The sequence below is a fragment of the Vigna angularis genome, chromosome 8 (assembly GCF_016808095.1).
Source record: "Vigna angularis cultivar LongXiaoDou No.4 chromosome 8, ASM1680809v1, whole genome shotgun sequence".
Lineage (NCBI taxonomy): Eukaryota > Viridiplantae > Streptophyta > Magnoliopsida > Fabales > Fabaceae > Vigna > Vigna angularis.
In genome coordinates, this window is record NC_068977.1 from 24484517 (window position 1) to 24511499 (window position 26983).

The window sequence follows — 26983 nt, forward strand, 5'->3', positions numbered from 1 at the left end:
AGGAATAAATCTTATGTCACTATCAATGATCAAGAGAATTGGTGATAGGGAGATATTGCATACAAGAATGACACTGCAATTAGCTGACAAATCACTCAAACACCCTTATGGGATAGTAGAAGATCTTCTAGCGAGGGTGGAAAAATTCTATTTCCTAGTTGATATTGTGATCATGGACATAGAGGAAGATTATGAAGTGTCATTGATCCTTAGAAACCATTCATGAAGACTGCCACAATTATAATTGATGTAGCCAATAGGAAATTGAAAGTTCGAGTGTAGGATGAAGAAGTGAACTTTGTCGTGTTTGAAGCATTATAATATTCATTTGAAAGAAAGGATTATTACAGGATGGATGTGTTGGACAAAATTTGTATGGATTCAAGAAGCACATTTTCATCAGTTGATCCTCTACAGAAAGTTGTGATGAACATTGAACTAGGATGAGATATTGATAAAGAAAAAGACATAAAAGAATTGTTGCATAAATTGATAAAGCAAAGGAAGAGAAACTAGAAACAATTCTTAAGGTTGCAATCAACACTGATGAAGCAGTTGTCACCTCATTTGAAGTATGCATTCCTTGAAAATGAGTGCAGAAAACATTTCATCTTAAACAACTCTCTTGCACCAAATGAAGAGAGAAGATTGCTCGAGGTGCTAAAAGATAATGAGAAAGCCATAAGGTGGACTCTCAATGATATGAAAGGAATCAGTCCGTCATATTGTATGCATAGAATCTTCATGAAAGATAATTACAAACTTGTGGCTCAGGAACAGAGAAGGCAACCCAACGATGAAAGAAGTAGTAAGAAAAAAGGTGATCAAACTTATAGAACTGTTACCAGAGGGAGGATATGCATTAACTATAGGAAACTCAAGTAATCTATAAGGAAATATCATTTCTCCTTTCCATTCATAGAATAAATGCTAGAGAGGTTGCATGCACAAGAATATTATTGTTTCCTTGATGGATATTTTGGATAAGACCAAACAGATGTACATCCTCAAGATCAAGAGAAGACAACATTCACTTGTCCAGTCAAGGTCTTCGCATAAAAAAATGTCGTTTGGACTATTCAATCTTCTAGTCACGTTTCAATGATGTATGTTGAAATTTTTTCTGATTGAATTGAGAAGAGCATTGAGGTCTTAATGGATGACTTTTCTATTTATGGTTGGAGAATCTCAACATTGTTTTGAAACGATGAATAGAAACAAACTTGGTACTTAACTAGGAAAAATGTAATTTTATGACTAAAAAAGGTACTGTTCTAGGCCAAAAAAATCACTAAATGAGGTATTGAAGCCGATCCTTGTTGATGGATTGGCAAGTGTACCAAATCGCACAAGTAATATAAAATGGTAAGACCAAGTATCGTATCCCAGAGGACTCTCGGCACTAAACAGTTGTGTGATAACTCAATTAATTAAGACTTAAATAAAACGAGATTGTTGGTTTCAAATGCAAAGACATAAATTAAATATGAATGCAAATTGATCAATAGTAGAGTAACACAAAGATGAATGGAGGTTGTTTATAAAATGAGATGATTATGTTGTTAGGGTTTGATTTCACCAAGTTTACTCTCATGTATATAAGAATTCTTCTTTTTTACATTAATATTAACGTCACTCACTAAATTACTTAGAACCCGATCCCTCGGCACAATAAGCCTGCCTTAATTCCTAGTTCGTGCAATTCCTAGCGTTACTAGAAAATTAAGTCTGAAGATCAAGAGCTTAAGACGACCAAGTACTCATACCCTCATCCCTGAGAAATATTACCCTTGGGAGAATTCAACAAGAACCTGAATTGTAAGGAACATCAAGGCACTCATGCAATTCATAAATCATGCCACTAAATGAGTTAAATAGAGCAAGCATTGAAACAGATGAATTCCCTAATAATTAATGAAAAAGCATATAAATTAAGAATCAATTCAAATAGATGAGAGTTCACAAGGTTACATCATCCCCCAACAACAAATAGAGTTTAGTTCCCCATAGACATGGAGAAACTAGATGAATAATGGAAAAGCATGAGATAGTGAAACCCTAAGAGTAGAAGAGGAAGCTCCCGCCTCCAGATCCGCCTTCAGAGAGTAGAAGAGTGTGTTGTTGAGTTACTCCAGGCAAAGATACCAAACCTAGAGCGCCTAGGTCCTTTAAATAAAGTCGAAAAAGAGTAGAAACAGGGTCCGGTCCAAAAGAGTTGAAACAGAGCAAAAACTGGGTTGGATCTACGACGCACGACGCTTGGGCGCCCCATTTAGGGTGCCTGGGCGGTGGACGGTCCTCATGTAGAGCTTGAGCCTTCAACTGGACGCTCAAGCTTCGAGGGTTGCCGCCCTGGCGGCCTAGGAGGGTGCCCGGGCGGTGGACGTCGATTTTCCGAGGCTCAAGCCTGGGGTTGGGCGCCCAAGCTTCGTGCGGTTTCTCCTTTTTGGTGCTTTTCCAGGCCTTTCTGAGCTCTAACTCCTTAGCACTTCATCTTTTCTTTCCACATTCTCTCATTACCTATCAAAACAAGGGACATTAGTCATAAAGTCATTAAATTCAACCTCTACTCTCTTATTCACACAACTTAATGAAAAAGCATGAGTCCAACCAAGTATCTAAGTGAAAAAGGGTGTATTTAGTATCAAAATTACATCACAAATAACGATATTTTCAACCTTTAACACAATCCCAAACTTAGAACTTTGTTTGTCCTCAAGCAAAATAAAATGTAACTCAGCTTTTCAGAACAATCACTACAATGACTCAACCTTTTTCAAAAACTGTTTCTTTCAAACAAGAAATCACTTTGATCAACTCAGCATAAAGATCTCAGTCAAGATGTACAAATGCCTTAATTCAATCAAAATCAATGTGATGCTCATATACTTTCAACAGATGCTATCCTTAAAAATGATCAATCAACCAAGCAGAGATGCAATCAGAAATTTAGAGAACTACTCTTCACCAAAGGAAGTGTTTCACTTAAGCACTCAAAAGTGTATCACTCAAGCACTCAAAAGTGTATCACTCAACTCACAGGTGTACAATGAGGTGTTGGTGTTTCCTTTCACTCTACTATCACAATGTCACACAAATTAATTTTGCCTTTCATTTAACCACAATCAAACATACTCACAAGCAGGTTTTCATCACAAGGATTTTTCTTGGCTTGTAACTTGGCTGGGCTAAGAAGAAACATGGTTTTTCAGGAATGCAAAATCCTTGAGTTAAGAGAGATATTTATGAAATTAATAATTACACACAGGTTCTCTTTTCAAGAAGATCTTTCCCAACCTTTTTCCCTTGCAGTGAGCTTTCTTTTCTTTCTTTTTATTTTTCTTTTCATTTTTCTTTTGATTTCTCTTTTTTCTTTTTCTTTGTGCTCAATGCTTATTTTTCTAGCAACCCCAAACTTGAACCTTTATCAATACCTCACAAATATTCTCAACTCAACTCAAGGTAAAGAATTTAAAACAGGGTTTTCAAAACATGCTTAAAGCTAAAGGTTCAAAGGATGGAACAAATTGTTCTCTTTTTATTTGGAAAAATTCATGAGTAGGCTAAAAATAAGGGATAACAAAAGATGACCTTGATCATATGAAACCTGCAAGCAAGTAGTTTAATCACAAAAAATTTGGCCAAAATCATTCATGCTTCCAAAGTAATAGCAATTATTCACAACAACTCTGAAGCCCAAAACTCACATAGGTAAACTCTCAAGTCCCAGAATTTAGAAAAACATCCTGCTTAGTATCTCAATCAAATTTTTCCTCAAGCACCTATTTCACATTTTAGAAGCAACCACCTGTATATCTTTACATCATGCATCATCTCAACATCAATCAATACACTAGAATATCAAAAGCAATACTTATCACAAAATACAACACAGTTGAATCAAAGCAGTGTAGTTCATTAAAGCAAAGTACAATAACACAACAATTGATTAAAAAGAAAACAAATAAAAAAACAAAATAAAAGATTAAAAAGAAAACAAATAACAAAACAAAAGATTAAAAAGAAAAGTTTAGAACGCTGGGTTGCCTCCCAGTAAGCGCTTCTTTAACGTCACTAGCTTGACCCAGTCTTTATCATCATAGCATCCATTAGTAGATGCTTTCAGTAACATCCATCAGTAGATGTCTAATCACATAGCATCCATCAATAGATTCTAATATTTCTTATCTTCATTGGTATCCCTCAGTAGACATCAATCTTTCTCATCTTCATCAGCATCCATTAGTAGATGCCTAATCACCTATCATCCATCAGTAGATGTCTAGTCAACATCCTCTTCTATAACAGCATCCATTAGTAGATGCTATCATTACTGCGATCAGAAGCAGTATTTAATCTAAAAAAAAAACTCAAACACACAAAGAAAAAATCAAAACCACACAATTAAATCAAAATAAACTAAAAAGAAAAGTTCAGAAAAATGGGTTATCATTCATCATAGTAGCATCCATCAATAGATGTTGTTATCTGAATCCTTTTAGCATCCCTTAGTAGATGTTGTCCAGCATCCATCAGTAGATGCTGTCATTCCATGAGTTCCCGGGTCGTCCGCGTGACAGACTGAAATACTTACCACTATACTACAACTAAATAAATAAATAAAATCAGAAACTGGGTTGCCTCCCAGCAAGCACTTCTTTAACGTCACTAGCTTGACCCACCAAAATTGCCTTGTGCCTCAATTGTTTCCTTTTCTGGATATTTTTTTCTTTTTCTTGATTTTTTTTAAAATTTAATATAACCAGGACCTATTGCATTATCCCAACCATAGGAATTTTAACCTCCAATTTCTTGAAGATTTCCATGAAGAGCACAAACTATTTTTCTTTTTCCTTCCTATGATACTTCTTTGGGTGAGGAAGGGGTTTCTCATATGATTCTTTCTTTTTTCTCTCGTCCTCCTTCTCTCCCTTTTTCTTTTCTTCCCTCTCTTTTTCCTTTTTGGAACACTCCTTATGGTATAGAAGATTTTTCTCAATTTGTTTCTTTTCTCTCTCAACCTCTTCTTTTTCTTTTCTCTCTCAACCTCTTGTTTTTCTTTTCTCTCTTCATCTTTCTCTTTTTCATTCAGACTTTCTTTTTCTTCTCTCTCTATTTTTCTCTCATCCTCTTTCTTGTCTTCCCTCTCTTTTTCTTTTCTCTCACTCTCTTCTTTTTCTTTCTTTTCCTCTACATTTTTCTCTTTTTCACTCAAACTTTCTTCTTCCTTTCGCTCTATTTTTCTCTCATCTAAAACCTTGCCACTTTCGGTAACAACAGCTGTGCACTCCTCTCTAGGGTTAGCCTTCATGTTACTTCCAAGATCATCCAGCTTCTGAATTATGAACCTACAATGTGCCTCCATCTTTCTGCATGTTGCTTGAGTGTTGTTACGATGAGACTCAGACATCTGTATGAATTATTGAAGTGTGTCATCCAACGTAGCCCCTATTTCTGATATAGAGGGTTGTTGCTGCCATTGTTGTTGTGGTTCTCTATAAAATTGTCCGGAAGCATGCCCAAAGTGACTTTGATCCATGCTTGAGTGAGGTTCCACCAGTGGTTGAAATTTCCTTGGTGGAATTGAGTGTCCATATAATTAACTTCTTGTCCTAATTGCATCCTGCAAGCTCTAAACACAAAACCCTAGAAGATATTGTTAGCACAAAAATGAATATACAAATCAAAGATGAAGGCCTATCATGACAAAAAGATTTTGAAACGTGAATTTAGGTCGAATGAATTGGTCCTTCTTTATAATTCTAGAATGAGATTGTTTCCAAAAAATTGAAATCCAAATGGTGTAGACCATTTATTGTCAAGACTATGAAACCATTTGGGGAAATTGAAATTGAAGATCTTGAGAAAAAACGAAATTGGATAGTGAATGGACAAATGTTAAAGAAATATCAAGGTGGTAATTTTTCCAGATTCACCACAAAGACCCTATTGAAGGAATCATGAAAAGAATAGGTGTCGAGCTAAAGATGTTAAATAAGTGCTACTAAGAGGTAACCCAACTTTAATTACAATAATTAGTTTTTTTATCATTTCATTGATTAAATGTTGCATGCATGAGTAGAAGACATTTAGGATAATAAAAGGTTAGAACATTATTGAGGAATTAAGAGAAATATGATAGAGAAATCTGATAGAGAGTGAATTTTTAAACATGAAGCAAAGTATGTGGCTGAAGCGGTAGAATTGGCAGTTGAGCCACAACTCGTTGATGAGTCACACTGATTTTAAAAATTTAAACCTTGATAATTTAATCCTATATAAGTCATTTCATTTAAAACTCACTACTCAACTCAGTCACTCCACTCAGTCCCGTAAGATCTATCAATCCTTTAGAACTCTCATAACCTTCATTTTCTCACATTGCAAAAATTCTTTCTCTTAACTTCTTCACTGCATTATTCAATAACTACCAAACATTTCATTTCAATTTCATGTCCAACAAAGAACTATCGTAACACATTTTCAATGAAGAATTTTGCACATGAAAGTATAAAATATCTAAAATTTCAAAATGAATGGATTAGTCATTTGAATGCAATTACGTTAAATGTTTTACATACCAAATGTGTTTCATAGTTGACATTAAACTAGAAACGTGTCAAATAGTGTAAAAAACGCAAATGCTAGCATGAAACACTTTTGATGTGCTAAAAAAGATTACTTTAGGTTAAAATGATTATATCCTTTCATTTTTAAGTTTAGGGACCAAAATGTATCAAAGTTTCAAACAAGAACGAATTCCAATTTCGCATCAAAATTTATGGACTAAACATATTTAACCCTTTTTTTAATGAGTTGTGTAGGATTTGCTCAAATTTTATCCAATCGAATTTGCTAACACCCTTAATTTATTAATGTAAAATTAATATTTAAATATGAACACAATCTAAATAAAACTTTAAAAGGCAAATTGTAATCTTACATAATACATTGCAATAGTATTGTATATCCCTAAAATACCATAAAAAATAACTTATCTAAATTCCTAACCAAGTTTGATAAAAATTTGTTTGGAACATCTTTCAAGATTTTTATCATATAGTCCAATATGGTAGTTATTGTACAATAAATTTATAAGATTTAGAATTTTAATTAAAAATATTGTTCAATTTTAAAACAATTGGAGAAAAATTAAATTCTCCTCACTTATATAGACTAAATCATAAGAATTTCAAATAATTCAAAAGATGACCTCCCTTATATTTTGGTTAATCAGTATACTGAATTTTTATTGTATCGTAACACACCAGATGAACGCGTCAACAATCTCACGAATTTGGCATCAAGAACTTTAAAATTTTGTTCTTTAGTATAGTTCGGTTTTTTCACACCGCCTCCTTTTGTTATATTGAAGGAAGCTCCATTTTCAAAAATATCCCTTATCGAATGAAAGTTCCATGTACCTCCACTTTTATCACTACTCTTCCTCCATGTCACCTACACGTAATAAATAATTAACATTAATAAAATCTCAATATTATATATATTTATATATATAAACAAATACTTAATTGATTGGTAATAAGTTGGATACCAAATACTTCAAGCAAAATTTTTAAAATTTATTACCTCCTTATTTCCTATGACTGATGCTATAAAGAGGTTAGCTTCACTTTTAAGACTAGGTTCCATGCTTCCACCAATAGCATATTGAAGCCATGATAAAAATTGTTGGCTACATGTGCATATCCATGACGAATCCTGGAAATTTATTTGTTTATCAATAAGAGAAAATAGAATTGTTTATTATTTCATGTATTTTTAATTATTTAGTATAAAAATACTTATTTACCTTGGCATACGTTGATTGCAATTAGGTCCAAAATGATTGTACACCACTGTAACCTTCATATTCTTGTCTCTCACATATCCATCATCATGTCCAAGAAGCATAACCTTATCTTGATTTTTGAACCAATTATTGGAGATAGTTACCTCAGTAGAACCTCGTGTTACATCAAGCAAACCATCTTGACAATCATAAAGTGTATTATGGTCAATCCAAATCTTTGAAGCAGTAACCAATCTTATTGCATCTCCATCTACATGACCTATAGGAATAACCTTTCCTTCAGGCCCCATCACGATCCCAGGGGCTTGAGGTTTGCAATGGTGAACTCGAATGCCATGGATAATTATGTTGGTGGCCTGTAATCAAATAAGCATAGTTACATACATATTAGTAAATCATGAAAATCATTTTATTAATGTTTATTATTGTCACAAGTTTAATTAATGGTAAGTGTTACTTACCTTAAATATCATTAAGCATGCATTATGAGCGATATGGACATTAACACCTCGACCATCAATGGTGGTAAAACTACTAATGAGAAGAGGTTTCTCTAGTTTAATTTGCATGTCCTTTTGGAATGTGATCCACACATTACCTTGAATAACAGAAGTTCCATACCTCAAGGTGTTGGGCTTGGGATTTATAGGATCATCATTAGAGTCAGTAACTTTATAATAAATGAGGTCATTCCCAATGTTCTTTATCATCTTGCCAGCATAACCCGTAGAACATGTGGCTAATTGATATCGGTGTCTCCTCCACTCAGGATTTTTTCTCCAACATCGATCAATAACATTCATTTTCAAACCATTTATCCTTGATTGATTTGCAAAAGTAAGTTTTGGAAGGAGAAAGAAAATCAAAAGAGGCATAAACAAGTATTGAGGTTTAAGAAAGGCCATTGTGAAGAATACTTGTTCTTAAGCAAAATCAAGATAAGATAGATAGAAGAAAAAGAGAATGGTGGTTATATAGTATTTTTTCTTTTTGTATGAAGTTGTGGTGTAAGAAAGTATTATATATGAGCAAAAGTTGTTATTGAGTTAGTTTAAGTTATTTTTTCAAGCTATGATAAAGCGGGATACTTCACCAGAAGAAGCTATGAATAGAAATAAGTGAGTAAAAATATTTAAGTAGTTTTACATATTAACCTCTTACCTAAATATAATCATTAACTATAAAAGTCAATCTACAAAATTTTAATAATATTGTTTTCCATGGCTGAAATTTAATTTAAATTTTATTAAATACTGATTTAAATTTAATATCACGTCTTAGTAGTGTAGGATTTAATTTAGGCCTTATATTTTGGGCCAAGTAGTATAGGTTTTTTTGACCACTTGAGCCAACAAAGATCAAGGCCCAATGTTGACCAAAAGTGGATGTCTATAGGTTGACCATGTGGTCAAAGTTTTACCTAGTTTGGTGGACAAGGGTGTGTGAGATGTCCTAAGTAAGAGTGGTCATATGTCATGCTCACATTGGAGAGGTTTTCTCATAGTTAGTGGTCATATATGTCACTCTAAGATTGAAGAGGATTCTTCATGGGTAATGACCACATGTCCTCCTCCTATTGGAAAAGATTTTTGCTTTTGTCTCCAAGTTAGGTTAAGGTAGTGTTTTTAGGGTTCTGCTTCTACATTTTGGAGACACCCTTAGCCTATAAATAGAGATGTTTTCCACCCTTGTATTCCCACTTTGAGAATAATAATAAAATGCTGCCAAAATGTTGAGTCATTATATCAATCTCTAAAGTCAAGGCTAGAGTATCCCATGTTGCCTCATCTAGCCACCTTCTTCTAGAGTTGGCCTAATCTCTCTAAAGGTACCATTAAACACCATCCCATCATCACCAAAATCATGAGTCTTACCCCTTATCCCCCATTGCTTCCGCAACTTCATCCTCGTCATAACATCTCTTCTAGTTTTGGCCTAACCTAGCTTAAGGAGGTTGTTATCACTTTCCTAATGTTGTTATAATTCCAGCAAGTGCAGAAGACAATATTGAGACCAAGATGGTTGATCTTACATTTCACACACCAGCAAGTTCACACATCATAAATCTGGAAACCATATAGCATGTTCACACACCAGTTCAAGAAAAACTGAATAAAATAAAATCAAATATGTGATAAAATCAAGCAAAACCAAAACGTAAAACCCATCATAAAACCGCAGATAAATCAGAGAAATAAACCAATAGACGTTGTATTCATTTACTTGATCAATTAATTTTTCGCAAAGGGTTTATGCTTTCCATTTGTGCTTCTTGGTCTAGTTCATGAAAGTCGTTCGTTAAGCTTGTTCGTGAAGGGTCATGCTCAAGCTGAGGAATGGGTCTTCTTTTAGTTCGTAAGGACCTAGTTCAAAAAGAGCTTGGTCTGGTTAGTGAAGTGGCCTACTACGACTCTAATGGTTGGTAAATAATGAGGGGAGGGCAACTTTCGTGGTTAGTGAAAGGTGAGGGCGACTCTGGTGGTTTTTGTCAATGTATTTTGTAAAAATCACATTAAAATTAGTCATTATTTTCCATTTTTTTCGTAGTAAAAATATCATAAATATGAGAAATATATATATATATATATATATATATATATATATATATATATATATTTATTGTTGAATGGTTATGAAATACATGAATATACATTCATCTCCTACTCAGTCACCCGTTATAACTCAACAATTAATCCTTGTGATTAAAGCTTGCATTGGTTCGAGACATTATCCCTCCATCTTGGGACATTTGTACTCTTTTAGTCAATAATCAAAGTCCTTACAAGTAATCTCATAATCCCACATTCATAAATAATTTTTTTTTTATATTACCTAAAATTCAGTCACAAATTTAACGAAATAATTTTTTTTGTTAAAAATATTATTCTTACAAAAAATAACTGCCAAATGATTAATTTCATAAAAATAATAATGCTTTATAAAACACTTATATTATTTAATTTAATTATACTTTCATTGTTATTTTATAGTGAAAGATAATGTTATTATATACACATTAGAGATAAATAAATTTACATTATAGTTTACAATATAAACACATCACACAATCGTCATTTTAGAATATGTTATACAATATAGTTTATTTTTTTTAAATTTATTTTTAATTATTTTATCTTCAAAAAATAAAATAATGAAATTTATGAATCATAAAAGTTTCATAAATTAGTTTTTCGTTTAATTTTTTAAAATATAAAAATAAACTGTCTTCTTACAAAAGTTTTAACTTTTGAATATTTTATGAAATATAGGTTGTTCTATTTAAATTAAATATATTTTCAGTATGAAAACTTTGTTTGTTTGAAATTATATTATAAAATAAATTATTTTAATAGGAAAGATCTTAGATTTTGAGACATTTTAGGTGAGATTTTCAAAAGAATAATTTAGGAAAAGGTCTTTTCAAAATCTCAATATACACTAGTAAAAAAAATGGAATCTAACACGCCATATATGCTTCGGTTATGCAAAACCCGAAAAGTAAAAATTATATACCTCGGTTATACCTTAACCCGAAGCAGAATAATAATATTGCCTCGGTTAAAAGAATATCCGAGACCTATACTATGCTTTTTTGTCTGACAGCTTTATGAAAAGGTTCTATGGTCTCGGGTTGCCATACAACCGATGCCTATACACATGTGCGAAAGGTTCTATGGTCTCGGGTTGCGAAACAACCGATGCCTATACACCCTTTCATTTCTCTGATCTTCTTCATTTCCACGGCCCAACATCTTCTTCCCTCGTGCTCTCACTTCTTCTCCCTCCGTGCTCTCCCATTCTTCCCTCAGTGTTCTCACTTCTTCTCCCCCATGCTCTCCCATTCTTCCCCTCCGTTCTCTCCCATTCTTCCCCTCTGTCACAACTGTAGCCTCCGCCGGTGTAGCCTCCTCCGCTGCTGCCTCCTCCGCAGTTGCCTCCTCCGCTGCTGCCTCCTCCGCAGTTGCCTCCTCCGCTGCTACCTCCGCCACTACTGCATCCGCCGCTCCAGATCGCCATCGCCAAGCCGCTCCAGATCGCCATCGCCAAGCCGCTCCAGATCGCCAAACCGCTCCAGATCGGCGAGCCCTCCATCGTTGCTGCCTTCGCTGCTGCTGGCTCCGTCGCTCTCGATCCACCGGTCCAGATCGCCATCGCCAAGCCGCTCCAGATCAGCGAGCCCTCCGCCGCTGCTAGCTCCGTCGCTCTCGATCCGCCTCCGCCATTCTTCCCCTGTATATCTTCATCTTCATCCACCGCTCCAGATCCACCGCGAGCCGCCGCCCTAGACCGACAATCCATCCACCGCTCCAGATCCACCGCCGTCCATCTACTCTTGTTCGTCTGCCTCTTCTTCATATCTTGTTCATTGCAGAAGTTTAACCATGTTAGATCTATGAAATTTTGTAGATTTTGGCATTGTTCTTGAGGCCAGCCCAGTGAAGAAATTTTGTAGATTTTGGCATATGTTAGGTTTGTTTTGATCTTGGATTGGGGATTAAGATTTTTCGGTTGTTTGAAAAACAATGACTTCCACCACTGAAACAATTTTTGGTTGTTGAGGTTGCTGAGAACTGAACAATTTCTGGTTGCTGAGAACTGAACAATTTCTGGTTGCTGAGAACTGAACAATTTCTGGATGCTAGTTGCGTATTGAAACGGGTTGCATCTGAAAAAAAAAAACGATACTACCTCGGTTCTTAGATAACCGAGGCATATTCATATCTGATTTTATATCGGTCCATGACCGAGGCATAAAATTTGGTCTTTTTACCTCGTCTACGTATACCTCGGTTGTAGAACCGATGCCAATAATAAAAAAGAACCGGTGCCTTTTCTTGTTATTGTACTAGTGATACTTATTTCAGCTTATACTTTAATAATAAAATAAAATCATTTTAATGCATTTAAAATTAGATTAACATTTTAATACATTTTGATAGTGTACGTGTATTTTATTAAATATTGGTAGTTATTATATTTAAAATTGTTTGTTTTATAAATAATATACGATTTAGGTTGAACAATATTTTTATAAACATATTCTTAAATATTCTGTCATCTTAACTAAATTATTTAATGTGGACATTTTTATGTTATAGGTATACGTTATGAGGATTTTTATATTTGATTTTGTAGCTATAATTTGAGTTATATAAGTATATTTTATATGGATAATAATTTTGATTGAAGTTATATTCAAAGTTCATTATTAAATTTAAAGTTAGTTTAGTTGCAGGATAAGTATGTTTGTTAGTGACTAACTTAAGCTCACTTATGTCTTGTTCACTGTGGATTTGAGGAAGAGTGATTGAATGGATTTGAGAGGATTTGAAGGTAAATTTTTTATTGTTTATTTGAATGAATTTTGGAGGTAAGTGAGAGTAGATTTGGAAATAAAGTTTGTGAGAATTAGTGTGTAGAATTTGATTGATTTGATAGATTAAAAAATGGATCGCGATATTCTAACAACGCAATTTTGACAAAAAATTGACAACGTTACATGTCAAAAGGCTATTGGATCATTTAAAATATTTTTTTTTCGTTAAAGTTGACAATGAATTTGGCTTCCGAAAATGTCCCTCTCAATTTTGTTTTCATTCTCCTCCACTGTTGCATTTTGGTTTTCATTTTGTGTGTGTTTTCTCTCCTTTCTCTCTTTCTCTCTCATGAAGCAAGCTTCATCTTCTCCGGTGAGACTCCGGTGAAGCAATGGAAAGCTCCGGTAAAAAGGTATTTTCTTTTCCCTTTCCATTTTCCGTTTCCTATTTTCCATTTCCCATTTTCCCTTTTCCCTTTTTTCCTTTTCCCTTACTCCATTTTCATCCTCTCTCTAACCTCTTTCATCGTTCCCTCTCCTTTCTCTCTTCAAGCTTTCTCCTTTCTCTCTTAAAGCTCACTCCTTTCTCTCTTCAAGCCTTCTCCTTTCTCTCTTCAAGCTCTCTCCTTTCTCCCTTCAAGCTTTCTTTTCTCTCTCTCGTTTCTCTTTATTTTAGCTTCATCTTCTTCGGTGAAGCAACCTAGCGAGAAACATGTTTATATTGATTTTGTTGTGGGAAATGGAAAACTCCGGTGACTTCGGTGATGAGAGCAAGATATCTCCACTATTCCTTTTCCCCTTTCGCGTTTTCCCTTTCCCATTTTCCACTTCCTCTTTCTCATTTTCCATTTAGCCTTTCCCCTTTCCTCTTTGCCAATTTGTGTTTCTTGTTTTGTTAATTATTTTTTGGATTGTTCTAACATGAATTTTTTTTATGCAGTTGTGTGTGCAACATTCTTTCAAAACCAAGTTTGTTGATGTTTTGAATGGAAGATTGACTCATGAGGAGAGGAATGTCTACCTGATAAAATTATGGAATGTCCACTTTCCAATCATGCTGACGTTAATATTTTAAAAAATTATTGTAATGGATTGTATCGAACATTTCCAATTCACAACATGTTTTTTCAATGTTAATATTCATGGATTGAACCAAAATATGTTCTCATCATGGAATGTTAATGGATTTGATACACATGACCGTTAAACTCACTCAACCATCTCAAAAATTGGAAAAAGTCACCAAAAACACAGGCAATGGGGAGTCCAGTTGAACTACCTTGGTTTAAACACCTATAAAAGCCCCTAGCAATCAATTACAGGGACAAAAACAGAAAAAAATAGAAAAAAATCACCCATAGGGACAGAAAAATGACCTTGGGGAGTGTTGTTCATCCAGTTGGGGAGTACAGTTGAAATTTCTGTACAAATGAAAATTTTTTCTCTAGTAATCGATTACAGGGGTCTTGTAATCGATCACCAGAGAAAAAATTGTCATTTGTACAGAAACTTCAATTGTACTCCCCACTTGGATGAACAGTACTCCCCATGCTCTATTTTTGTTAAATTTTTCTTTTTTGAGATGGGTGAGTGAGTTAAATGTTATTGGGTGTGCTCCCTGCACCAATAATAAGTTAGGTCATTGATTTCTTCAAAAAAATGTCCATTTAGGTGGTTTTCTCCAACTGAGATGAGGTGCATGACCATTGTTGTAACACTCCTTGTCGGAGTCTCATAGGAAACTATTTTTGTTTTATTAAACAAGAAATATGTCATCTAATGTTGTTACAATGCAAATATTTTAAAAGGCATTTTCAATAAATAATACATCTGTCAATAAGAGGGAAAGATATACGTATAAGATAACATGCTGTCAACTTTGACCTTTGTTGACAATTTTAATCATAACGTTTTCCACAGACCTCCAAATGATGTGATTCTTTTTTTATTAGAAATTAGACTCAAAAATATTTCCAATGACTACTAATTTATAATTTTTGGACATCTGAGTAGGTGCAGTTAATTCCTTAAAGTTAACGTTTTATATATTTCTACCACCTATGACTTTTGCTGGTTGTTTTCCTCAAAACTTTCTCCGCCGAACTCCAAATGAGTTGATTCTTGTCTTTTTGGAAAGCTCTTTGAGTCTAGATTCCAAAAAAATAAGAATCAAGTCATTTGGAGTTCGGTGGAGAAATTTAAGAACAAAACAAGTAGCAAAGGTCAGAAACACAGAGTTGGGGAGTAGTGTTCATCTAGTTGGGGAGTACAGTTGAAGTTTCTGTACAAATTACTCTTTTTCCTCTAGTAATCGATTACAAGACCCCTGTAATCAATTACCAGAGGAAAAAGGGTAATTTGTACAGAAACTTCAACTGTACTCCCCAACTAGATGAACACTGCTCCTCATTCTCTATTTTTGTTGAATTTTTCCTTTTTTGAGATGGGTGAGTGAGTTTAATGTTATTGGGTGTGCTCCTTGCACCAATAATGTGGTTAGGTCATTGATTTCTTCAAAATAAAAATGTCCATTTAGGTGGTTTTCTCTAATTGAGGTGAGGTGCATAACCCATGTTGTCATCAACTTTGACCTTTGCTGACTATTTTAATCATAACTTTTTCCACAGACCTCCAAATGATGTGATTCTTTTTTTATTAGAAAGTAGACTCAAACATATTTCCAATGACTACTAATTTATAATTTTTGGACATCTGAGTAGGTGCAGTTAATTCCTTAAAGTTAACATTTTATATATTTCTACCACCTCTCATCTTTGCTGGTTGTTTTGCTCATAAGTTTCTCCACCGAACTCCAAATGAGTTGATTCTTGTTTTTTTGGAAATCTCTTTGAGTCTAGATTCCAAAAAAACAAGAATCAAGTCATTTGGAGTTTAGTGGAGAAAGTTAAGAACAAAACAAGTAGCAAAGGTCAGAAAAACAAAGTTGGGGAGCAATGTTCATCTAGTTGGGGAGTACAGTTGAAGTTTCTGTACAAATTACCTTTTTTCCTCTGGTAATCGATTACAAGGAGGGAATACAAATACAGATCCAACTAAAGATATTAATCATAACAAACATTTTGTTCTTTAATAAAATAAAAGTTATTTTTTTTTTATTTTCATTATAATTTTCAATTTTATTGCATTATATACATAATACAATAAAAATGAAAATAAAGAGTTATGAATAAAAGTAAAAAAATGAATCAAATAAGATAAGAACCTCGAGAATCCTTCTTTTATTTGAACTTATCCAGTTTCAAAAGATTTTTCATTCTGAAAAAAAAAATTGAAGAAATCATACTTCCTTCTATATAATATCTTAATTGAATTGTATGTAATGATCAATAAATTTAGTTTTATCCTATCTATCTATATCCACTTATAGATATAGATAGCTATGTAGATACGCATAGAAAAGACTAGTCACAAATTTTTTTTATATAGAAATTTTTGAACGGGAATTGACGAATAACCAATATTAATAATAGTCTTTATAATTTGTACAGAAACTTCAACTGTACTCCCTAGCTAGATGAACACTGTTCCCCAAAAAAAGGTTTCAATATATATGGTCGAACAACAGTGGGAGAAAATGTATGGTACTCTATCAAAATTGAAATTTTATTTATATAATATATTATCAGTACATATTACCCAACATTTATAATCATAATCTTTTGTTTACAAAAAACATGTACAAGGCTCATACAATGTAAATATCTAGGCAACTAATCAACATATAATTGAAAACCTATAAAATCCTAAGTGTTGCAGCACTTGTTCTCTTCACACGTTGTCATTGTCTAGAATCCAGTCCATATATATTTTTGTCTAAATACTTGCAACTGCTCCTGAAATCAACACAAGTCACTTTAAAAAATTAACACAATACCAAAATCATCTAGTCTTTTAACAAAGTTACTGATACTTACATTGTTGTAATCAAGCATACTTTTCTCATTGTAATTGAGAACATCATCCCACAGTTCAATTTTTTAACAACATACCAAAAAATAACTCAAGGTTTTGTGCCTGGAAAATGCAAAAAAACAAAAAAAGTATAACACACCTACTAGTTAATCACATCAACAAATTATATTTGAAACATCTATTATCAAACATCAACAAATCATATGTTTGATGAGCATAATACCTAATGTTCTCAATCACCAAGGCTCCTAATAAATTAGTTATTACAAAAGTCTATATTACATACTTTACCTTGCTCTGGCGAAACAAATTTCTCAAATCAAGAACCAAAAAATTGGGCTGCAAAAATTCCAATTATGTAAATATAAAGAAATAATTAAAAAAATAATATAATTTTCCAAAACCAGAAACAGCTAAGAGATACAAAGATTACTAACACATTTGATAATTTCAATACCCCAACCAAGAAGCCAATAGACAACAACTTACCCCAAGAAAAGGCCATGTTAAGAGAAACTTTATTCCAACCGACGAAGGAACAACAGCACGAGCGAGAAAACGAAAGCTTTGGAGAAATGACGCCAACAGTGGACCCAAGCGATACAAAGACAACACTTCAATGGTGGATAGAGAGAGACGACTTCCTCCAGAGACAACGGTGGACTCAAGCAACGAACGAACAACAGTGGACAAACTCAACACTTCGGTGGCAGAGAGACAGTTTCGAACGAGGAATGTCGAAGGCGGTGAGAGAGTTTCGAAAAAAGGAATAGGTTTTTCTTCTGAATATTGTTTCAAAAAGTGAAAGGTACCAATATGTTTCAAAAAAAATTTATAAAAACAACCAATGATAATGTGACACGTATAGTTATCAAATTATTGTCAAAAATCCTTAACCTTTAATCAGAAGATTATCCCTCCGATCATAAAGGTTTCTCCTAATTTAAAAAAAAATATAGAAAAATCAGTAAAGAAATTATAAGATGAATCGTTGCTTTAAAGTTGGTTTAGTGAACTTTAATGGCGTCCTCTGCATAGGTGTTTTGTGTTGAGTGTGATTAACTATAAATCAGATACCTTTGGTATTTCCTTGATTTGATTTTGAGATTAGGATCTCATTCTTCAAAAAGTATACATTTTTCTCCTTCTCCTCTTCTTCATCTTTGCTTTGGCTGTTGTTGCCCATTTCATAACTTGCCTGACAGCTCTTTCAATCTCACCTATATGTAGATGAAATAAGTAGGTTAAAAAGAATAAATTATTTTAGTAATTTCTTTTAAAATGAATTATATTTTTATTAAATTATTAAATTTATTATTGAATAATCAATTATGTTTTTTTTTTATAAATTATATATATTCCTCTTAAATTTACATGGTTGCTTTTTTAATAAAAAATTGTTCTGTCCTGTTTATCATTTTCTAATATCAAGATAATATTTTTATTTCATACCTTTAATTTATACAAACAGAAAAAAATTATTTTTTTTATTATTCCAAATTTTATATTTTTCATAAGTAATTTAGTAAGAAGTAGGATAAGTTCATAACCACATTACTCAATTATTGAAAAAAATATAAGTAAAGAGCTAATTGAAAAAAATATAAAAATTCTAAATACTTCATATATAAAATAAATTAATAAAACATTAATTGAAAATAGTTATATTTATGACAAATTTAAAACTTAATTAAGAATAAAATTAATACAAACATTAAATAAAGTTTATTTAATTTATCAACCGTAACATGTAGCAATTAGAAATTAATATTCTGCAGTTTAAAATACACGCGCAACTTTATTTATTCAATGGGTGCATTCATATCAAACTCAATAATATTAATTATTATATTAATTAAAAGTAACATATAATTAAGTTTAATATATATATATATATATATACATTTATATATATATATATATGAGTTTACGTAAATTTTTTTTTAATTGATAATTTTAACAATTTACGAGAAATTTAAAACTTAACTAAGAATAAAATTAATACAAACAATAAATAAATTTCATTTAATTTATCAACAGTAACATGTACCATTAGAAATTAATATTCTGCAGTTTAAAATACACGCGCTTGTTTATTTATTCAGTGGGTGCATTCATCACAAACTCAATAATATTAATTATTATATTAATTATTATATTAATTAAAAATAACATATAATTAAGTTTAATATATATATATATATATATATATATATATATATATATATATATATATATATATATATATATATATGAGACAATGTATTCAATCCATGGAGTAAATATTAAACGCTGTTTTCATTACTATAAAATTAATACGAACATTAAATAATATTTATGAGATGTGTGTAGTCCTTAACAATTAATATTCTACTGCTTACAATGAATACATTTATTGATTTAATGGGTGCATTCATCACAATTTCAATGATATTAATTATTATATTAATTAAATGAAATATATAATTTAATGCATTATATACATATAGAGGATTTGCTAACTTATCTAACCTGTTAAAGTGTATCAAATTTTAGTTGATAAAATATTCTCTACTCATAAAAAAGACATACTTTAAATACATGAATATTTTAAAAATTTTTATTTTTATTTTAAAATAAAAAATAAAAAAAATTAAAAATTATTCAAATCTTCTTAACCTTTAAACTTAGAATTCATAATATATATATATATATATATATATATATATATATATATATATATATATATATATATATATATTAATAATTTTTATTTTTAACTTAAAATAAAAAAATTAAAAATTATTTAAATATCTTTAATCTTAAAACTTAGAATTTATAATATATATATAGATATTTTTTGTTAATTTAAAATTTAATATATTTTAAAAGATTATGTAACTTAGCAAAAGTATATATATATATATATATATATATATATATATATAAAAGATAATGTATTTAGTCTATGGAGTTAGTATAAACATACAAATTATAACATGTAGCAATTAATATTATGCAGTTAACAATATATTCCTTGATTAAAAGAGATTTATCACAATTACAATAATACTGGCTTATTTTGTCTTGGAATAATCGATTATCAATTTATGATAATTGATTATCTATAATCGATTATGACTTACCATAATCGATTATTATGAGTAATTATGAGAGTTTTCAAATAGGTAAATGATTATGTTATTTAGATAATCGAATATCACGTATTAAATAGTTGACAACATATTTTTGGAGGTATCTTTGAGTAAGATCTCTATATATTGGATTGAGATTCTTATTCTAAAAGACGAAATACGTGAATTTCGAAAAGCTTATTTGTTTTGTTGTATGTTGTGATAAGTGTGCTCTAAGGTTTCTCTAATGTAGCTTTGAGAACTTGGTGTAGGCATAGAGTGATAACTTTCACGGGAGATTGAGTGTTGTTGCTCTTGCTGAGTCAAAACCTTTCATCTTTTGTGAAGATTCAAAGGAGGTAGTCATCCTTCGTGAAGCATTCGAAGGAGGTGTTCATCCCTTGTGGGTTTCAAGGGAAGTGAGTTTCATCTCTTGGAGTAACGAAAGAAGTGTTCTAACCTTAAACTTGTTTATTTTCTTTGTGATTGTAACAATTTGTTGGTTTTTGATAGTGGATAGTTAATTCTCATTTGAGATTAACAATTGGATGTATAGGATCCTTGTGATCTGAACCAATATAAATTCATTTGTGCAAATTTTCTCTCTACCTTACTCTCTTAGCTGTTTTAAATTATTGTTAATGAATTTAAATTACAAGAGAAAATATTTAAAGGCACGATTTACGATAAGAAACCAATTCACTCCCCTCTTGATTTGTTGTTCATGCTAACCATTCCGTTACACCACTCTGACAATTGGTATCAAAGCTTGCTTTGATAGTAATTCAATGACGAGGCAACATCAAACCTTTGCTGAGGATACCTCTATCAATAGACTTCCATTATTTACTAGAGAAAACTATGCTTTTTGGAAAGTTAGAATGCAAATTTTAATGGAATCGATTGATCGTGAGATTTGGAAAACTGTCACAAATGGTCATTTTGTTCCTACTTTTTTATTAACAATTTGTAGGAACCTAATGGAACACTAACGATAGAAGAAGATCACAACAGGATGTAAGGGCTCGTAACATAATATCATATGTTTTAACTGTTGATGAGTTTTATAGGATCTCTATTTGTAAGAATGAAGAGATGTTGGAGATTATAAGGGTCACTTACGAAGGAACGAATGATGTTAGAAGGGCAAGAAGGAGTACTTTAATCCAAGAGTATTGGATGTTCCGAATAAAAAGAAGCCTCCAAACAAAACAACTCATGCTGAAAGTACGTAGTAAAAATAACTCAAAAATTAAAAAGGTTATTAAAAATGTTCCTAAATATAATTATAATTATTACGATTATAATTATAAAAGTAAAATTAAGTATGTTCCTAAATATAATAAAAAATATTATGATTATAATTATAAAAATAAAAAAAAATATAGAAGAACCCGTAAAGTTTGGGTAGGAGAAAGAACTACTCATAGGAAACCAAATGTTGCTACATGTTTTTATTGCATGAAAAAAGATCATACCTCAAACAAATGTAAAATTAAACATTATTGTGTTTCTTGTGGAAAATATACTTGGGTTATAAAATAATTTAAAAATATTTGTTTAGCTAACCCAACGGACCCATAAAAAATTGTTGAGTACCAAAAATAACTTATTCTATTTTTATTTTGCAGATAAGTTCAAAATTCACGAAGTCCATGTAGTACCTTGATAATGATTGTTCAAGGCACATGATAGGGGATAAAAAGGAATTTTCAAACTTCGAGAAGAAGGAACAAGGTTATGTCACATATGGTGACAACAATAAAGAAAAGATCCTTGGAATAGGAAACATACACTAGTAAAAAATGAGCTTTTTAACGCGCTATATACACTTCAGTTTCGCCAAAACCGAAGCGTATAAAAACACGGTGACATTTTTGTAATTAAGGCGAAATTATGTGCCTCGGTTCATTGAGAATCGATGCATAAACGGTATACTGCTTTGGTTAACAGGGCAACCGAGGCATAGGACCTTATGCCATCCACCTGCCCAGTCTACAAATCAGACTTTTCGTCTGACAGCCTTTTTTGGAAGACGCTTCTACCTTGGTTCCTTGGCAAACCGAGGCATAAACGCTTGCGCTAACCACCTGCCCAATCTTCCTTCCCACGGTGCCCCATTGTCCAATTCGTTTTCTTGCTCTATCTTGGCGGAATGAATTGCTCTCCCTGCTGCCTCCATTTCTTTTGTGCGAAGGGCTCTCTACTTGGCAACTTCACGGTTCTTTCATTGTGTTTTTCTGTGTTTGATAATAATTTTTGTTAGGAGATTGATATATTGGCCATAGAAGTAGAACTAGCAATTGTATTGGTATTTGGTGATTAGGTTTATATGTATTTCATAATAATTTTTGAGATTGATATATTTGTGATCGAATTATCAATTTTATTATTATTTGGTGATTAAGATGAATATGTGTTTGATGATTGGTTATAGAAGTAGCAATTTTATTGTCATTTGATAATTAGATTAATATAATGGTCAAATAAATTTCAATTGTATTGTATTGTTAATTGATGATTAGATTGATATGTATTTGATAATAATTGTTTTGAGATTGATATATTGGTGATAGGATTATCAATTTTATTGTTATTTGGTGATTAAGATGAATATGTGTTAGACGAATACAATACGAGGATGACCCTGTTGGTGCGTTAGACGAGCTTTGTAACATCATTTCTGATGCGCCGATGATTGTACCATGGGATTCTACTAAATTTGGAAGACATACGGAGATCCCGTTGTACTTGCATCAGCAAAATGTTAAGGAGCTTGCGTTCGGGAGAGAATTTCTCTCGTTCAGGTGGGTGATGTAATTTTATGAGAAATATTTTATATAAATTTGATAATGTTATTATATACACATTAGAGATAAATAAATTTACATTATAGTTTACAATATAAACACATCACGCAATCGTAATTTTAGAATATGTTATACAATATAGTTTATTTTTTTTAAATTTATTTTTAATTATTTTATCTTCAAAAAATAAAATAATGAAATTTATGAATCATAAAAGTTTCATAAATTAGTTTTTCGTTTAATTTTTTAAAATATAAAAATAAACTGTCTTCTTACAAAAGTTTTAACTTTTGAATATTTTATGAAATATAGGTTGTTCTATTTAAATTAAATATATTTTCAGTATGAAAACTTTGTTTGTTTGAAATTATATTATAAAATAAATTATTTTAATAAGAAAGATCTTAGATTTTGAGACATTTTAGGTGAGATTTTCAAAAGAATAATTTAGGAAAAGGTCTTTTCAAAATCTCAATATATACTTATTTCAGCTTATACTTTAATAATAAAATAAAATCATTTTAATGCATTTAATATTAGATTAACATTTTAATACATTTTGATAGTGTACGAGTATTTTATTAAATATTGGTAGTTATTATATTTAAAATTGTTTGTTTTATAAATAATATACGATTTAGGTTGAACAATATTTTTATAAACATATTCTTAAATATTCTGTCATCTTAACTAAAATATTTAATGTGGACATTTTTATGTTATAGGTATACGTTATGAGGATTTTTAAATTTGATTTTGTAGCTATAATTTGAGTTATATAAGTATATTTTATATGGATAAGTAATTTTGATTTGGTAGTTATATTCAAAGTTTATTATTAAATTTAAAGTTAGTTTGGTTGCAGGATAAGTATGTTTGTTAGTGACTAACTTGAGCTCACTTATGTCTTGTTTACTTGAATGGATGTGATGGAGAGTGATTGAATGAGTTTGAAAGTAAATTTTTTGTTGTTTATTTGAATGAATTTTGGAGGTAAGTGAGAGTGGATTTGGAAGTAAAGTTTGTGAGAATTGGTGTAGAATTTGATTAATGTGATAGATTAAAAATTTTACTTTGAAATCTACTCTTACTTATTTATCTTCAAATTCTCTCAAATTCATTTCATCACTCTTTTCCAAATTTATTCAAATGAACAAAAGCTTAAGGATGAGTACACCGATGTAAAGTGACTGATTCTAATTCGACTAGATATGTTTGTTTAAAAATCAACTAATACATAAAGATGGATAGAACACTCAAAGGTCGGTCCAAACATTTAAGATATCTACTTTGGACCGATTAGATTTAATTAACATATCTTATAATATTAAAGATATTTTAGCAAAATATAAAAAGATTTATATTTTATTATTATCTATATCTTGGACGTGACTGAAATACTTATAAATAGAAACACATTAAAGGCTTAAACACTTCGAATTTCTAGCTTGAAGTATTATTAATTTTGAATCATATTTTCGGTCTTTGTATTATTTTTCTCCACGATAATAAGCTTTTTAAAGGAACAGTAGTGAAACAAAGTCTTGCTGTCATTTGTTTGATTGAATCAATAAATCGAAGTATAAGAGGAAAACTCATATTATCTTGTAGAGTTTGTGAAACAAACTGTTATATTACATGAAAATATAAATATAGCTTTTAATTATTATCAAACATAATGTAATTGAAGTTGGTCATACATTTAGTTTTAAAATATTAACGTTCTTTATATTGCAATCCAATTAAAATTTTAGAGATGATATTAAATTGAAAACTTAAAATTACACTTAAAAGGAGTAAAAGTAGAAATTACATTTAAATTATGACTTCTTTTTTCTTCTGACATGATAATTACTATGGAAAAAAAAATAACATTACATTAAAAAGCTAAAATGACGTTGTAAATTCAGAATCTCCTCTCTCGTCTTTCTTTTCACCAAATCATATCCTTTGAATTGCGCAACCCATTTCTATTCATCTCATCACATTTTTCAAATAAAATGAGGGTTCATGGGCAGCGAGTACATTGAACATATTGCTCATCTGGATTCCTCGTCCTTCCTACAAACATATTAAGCATGTTGAGATAATAAACAAATACTCTTAAATAACATGAAAGAATGTGTAGATATAATAAAAATTGAATACAGTGGGTGAATAATGAGCAATTATAACATTACATATCAAATCAAATCATACATTAATCAAGAATGGTCTTACCCTTATATGTTGCACATCGAATTAAGAGAATTGTGGATGTGAAATTTGGGGCAACTGTAATAAAAGTTGTTGGTTAATATAAAATACTTGTTTGTGATGTAATATGAAAGAAGAGAAGAAGAAAACCTAAATATAGAAGTGAAGTAGAACTAACCATTTAATGGAGGAAGAATCCTTAACCTTTAATCGGAAGATTATCCCTCCGATCATAAAGGTTTCTCCTAATTTAAAAAAAGATATAGAAAAATCAGTAAAGAAATTATAAGATGCAACATTGCTTTAAAGTTGGTTTAGTGAACTTTAATGGCGTCCTCTGCATAGGTGTTTTGTGTTGAGTGTGATTAACTATAAATCAGATACCTTTGGTATTTCCTTGATTTGATTTTGAGATTAGGATCTCATTCTTCAAAAAGTATACATTTTTCTCCTTCTCCTCTTCTTCATCTTTGCTTTGGCTGTTGTTGCCCATTTCATAACTTGCCTGACAGCTCTTTCAATCTCACCTATATATAGATGAAATAAGTAGGTTAAAAAGAATAAATTATTTTAGTAATTTCTATTAAAATGAATTATATTTTCATTAAATTATTAAATTTATTATTGAATAACCAATTATGTTTTTTATTAAACCAATTGTTCTGTCTTGTTTATCATTTTCTAATATCAAGATAATATTTTTATTTCATACCTTTAATTTATACAAACAGAAAAAATTTATTTTTTTATTATTCTAAATTTTATATTTTTCATAAGTAGTTTAGTAAGATGTAGGATAAGTTCATAACCACATCAATATTGAAAAAAATATAAGTAAAGAGCTAATTGAAAAAAAATATAAAATTTCTAAATACTTCATATATAAAATAAATTAATAAAACATTAATTGAAAATAGTTATATTTATGACAAATTTAAAACTTAATTAAGAATAAAATTAATACAAACATTAAATAAAGTTTATTTAATTTATCAACCGTAACATGTAGCAATTAGAAATTAATATTCTGCAGTTTAAAATACACGCGCAACTTTATTTATTCAATGGGTGCATTCATATCAAACTCAATAATATTAATTATTATATTAATTAAAAGTAACATATAATTAAATTTAATATATATATATATATATATATATATATATATATATATATATATATATATATATATATATATATATATATATATATATATATATATATATATATATATATATATATATATATATATATATATACTGGTTTGCTAACTATAAGCTCTTTTATCAATTGATACATTTTAGGAATGGGTACTGAGTTTTAGTAGATAAAAATATTTCATATATTATGGATTCTATGTTTTAAGGTCAATGATATTTAAATAATTTTCACTTTCAAACCTAAAAAAAACAAAAAATTCTTAAACCCTTACTTACCCCTCTCTCATCCCCTCTTCCTCTCAACCATTTCTCTTTCATCTCTCTCCCTCTAACCTTCTCCATGTCATCCCTACAGTAGTTCCAACTGAAAAAATTCAGAAACACTCACCTAACCTTAATTCACCTTCCTCACTTATCCAATTTATTTCTTTCTCATCTCCATCCTTCCTCTCACCCACACACAATAACCCGCAACATTGCAAGTTGTTGTTCTTGCTTTGTTAGTTCATTTGTTTTCCACTTTAATAACAAAATAATTGATGATGTTGATTTTTTATTTGAGGGTTGTGTTATATTTTTCCCCCTTCTGATTGTTATTTAATTTCATTTTTAAATTTTAGAATTAGTAGTTTATCTTTAGG

At 30.8% G+C, this 26983-nt stretch overlaps 1 long non-coding RNA gene and 1 pseudogene across 1 annotated transcript; both read right to left on the minus strand.

Annotated features, from left to right (window-relative positions):
• Window positions 1-7233: 7233 nt before the first annotated feature.
• LOC108344200 (putative pectate lyase 2) lies at window positions 7234-8688 on the minus strand (annotated as a pseudogene).
• Window positions 8689-16770: 8082 nt separating this feature from the next.
• LOC128193674 (uncharacterized) lies at window positions 16771-17186 on the minus strand. Its single transcript, XR_008245103.1, has 2 exons — window positions 17066-17186; window positions 16771-16984 (listed from the first exon to the last, which is right to left on the minus strand). It is a non-coding gene; the product is annotated as an uncharacterized LOC128193674 (long non-coding RNA).
• Between the last annotated feature and the right edge of the window lie 9797 nt (window positions 17187-26983).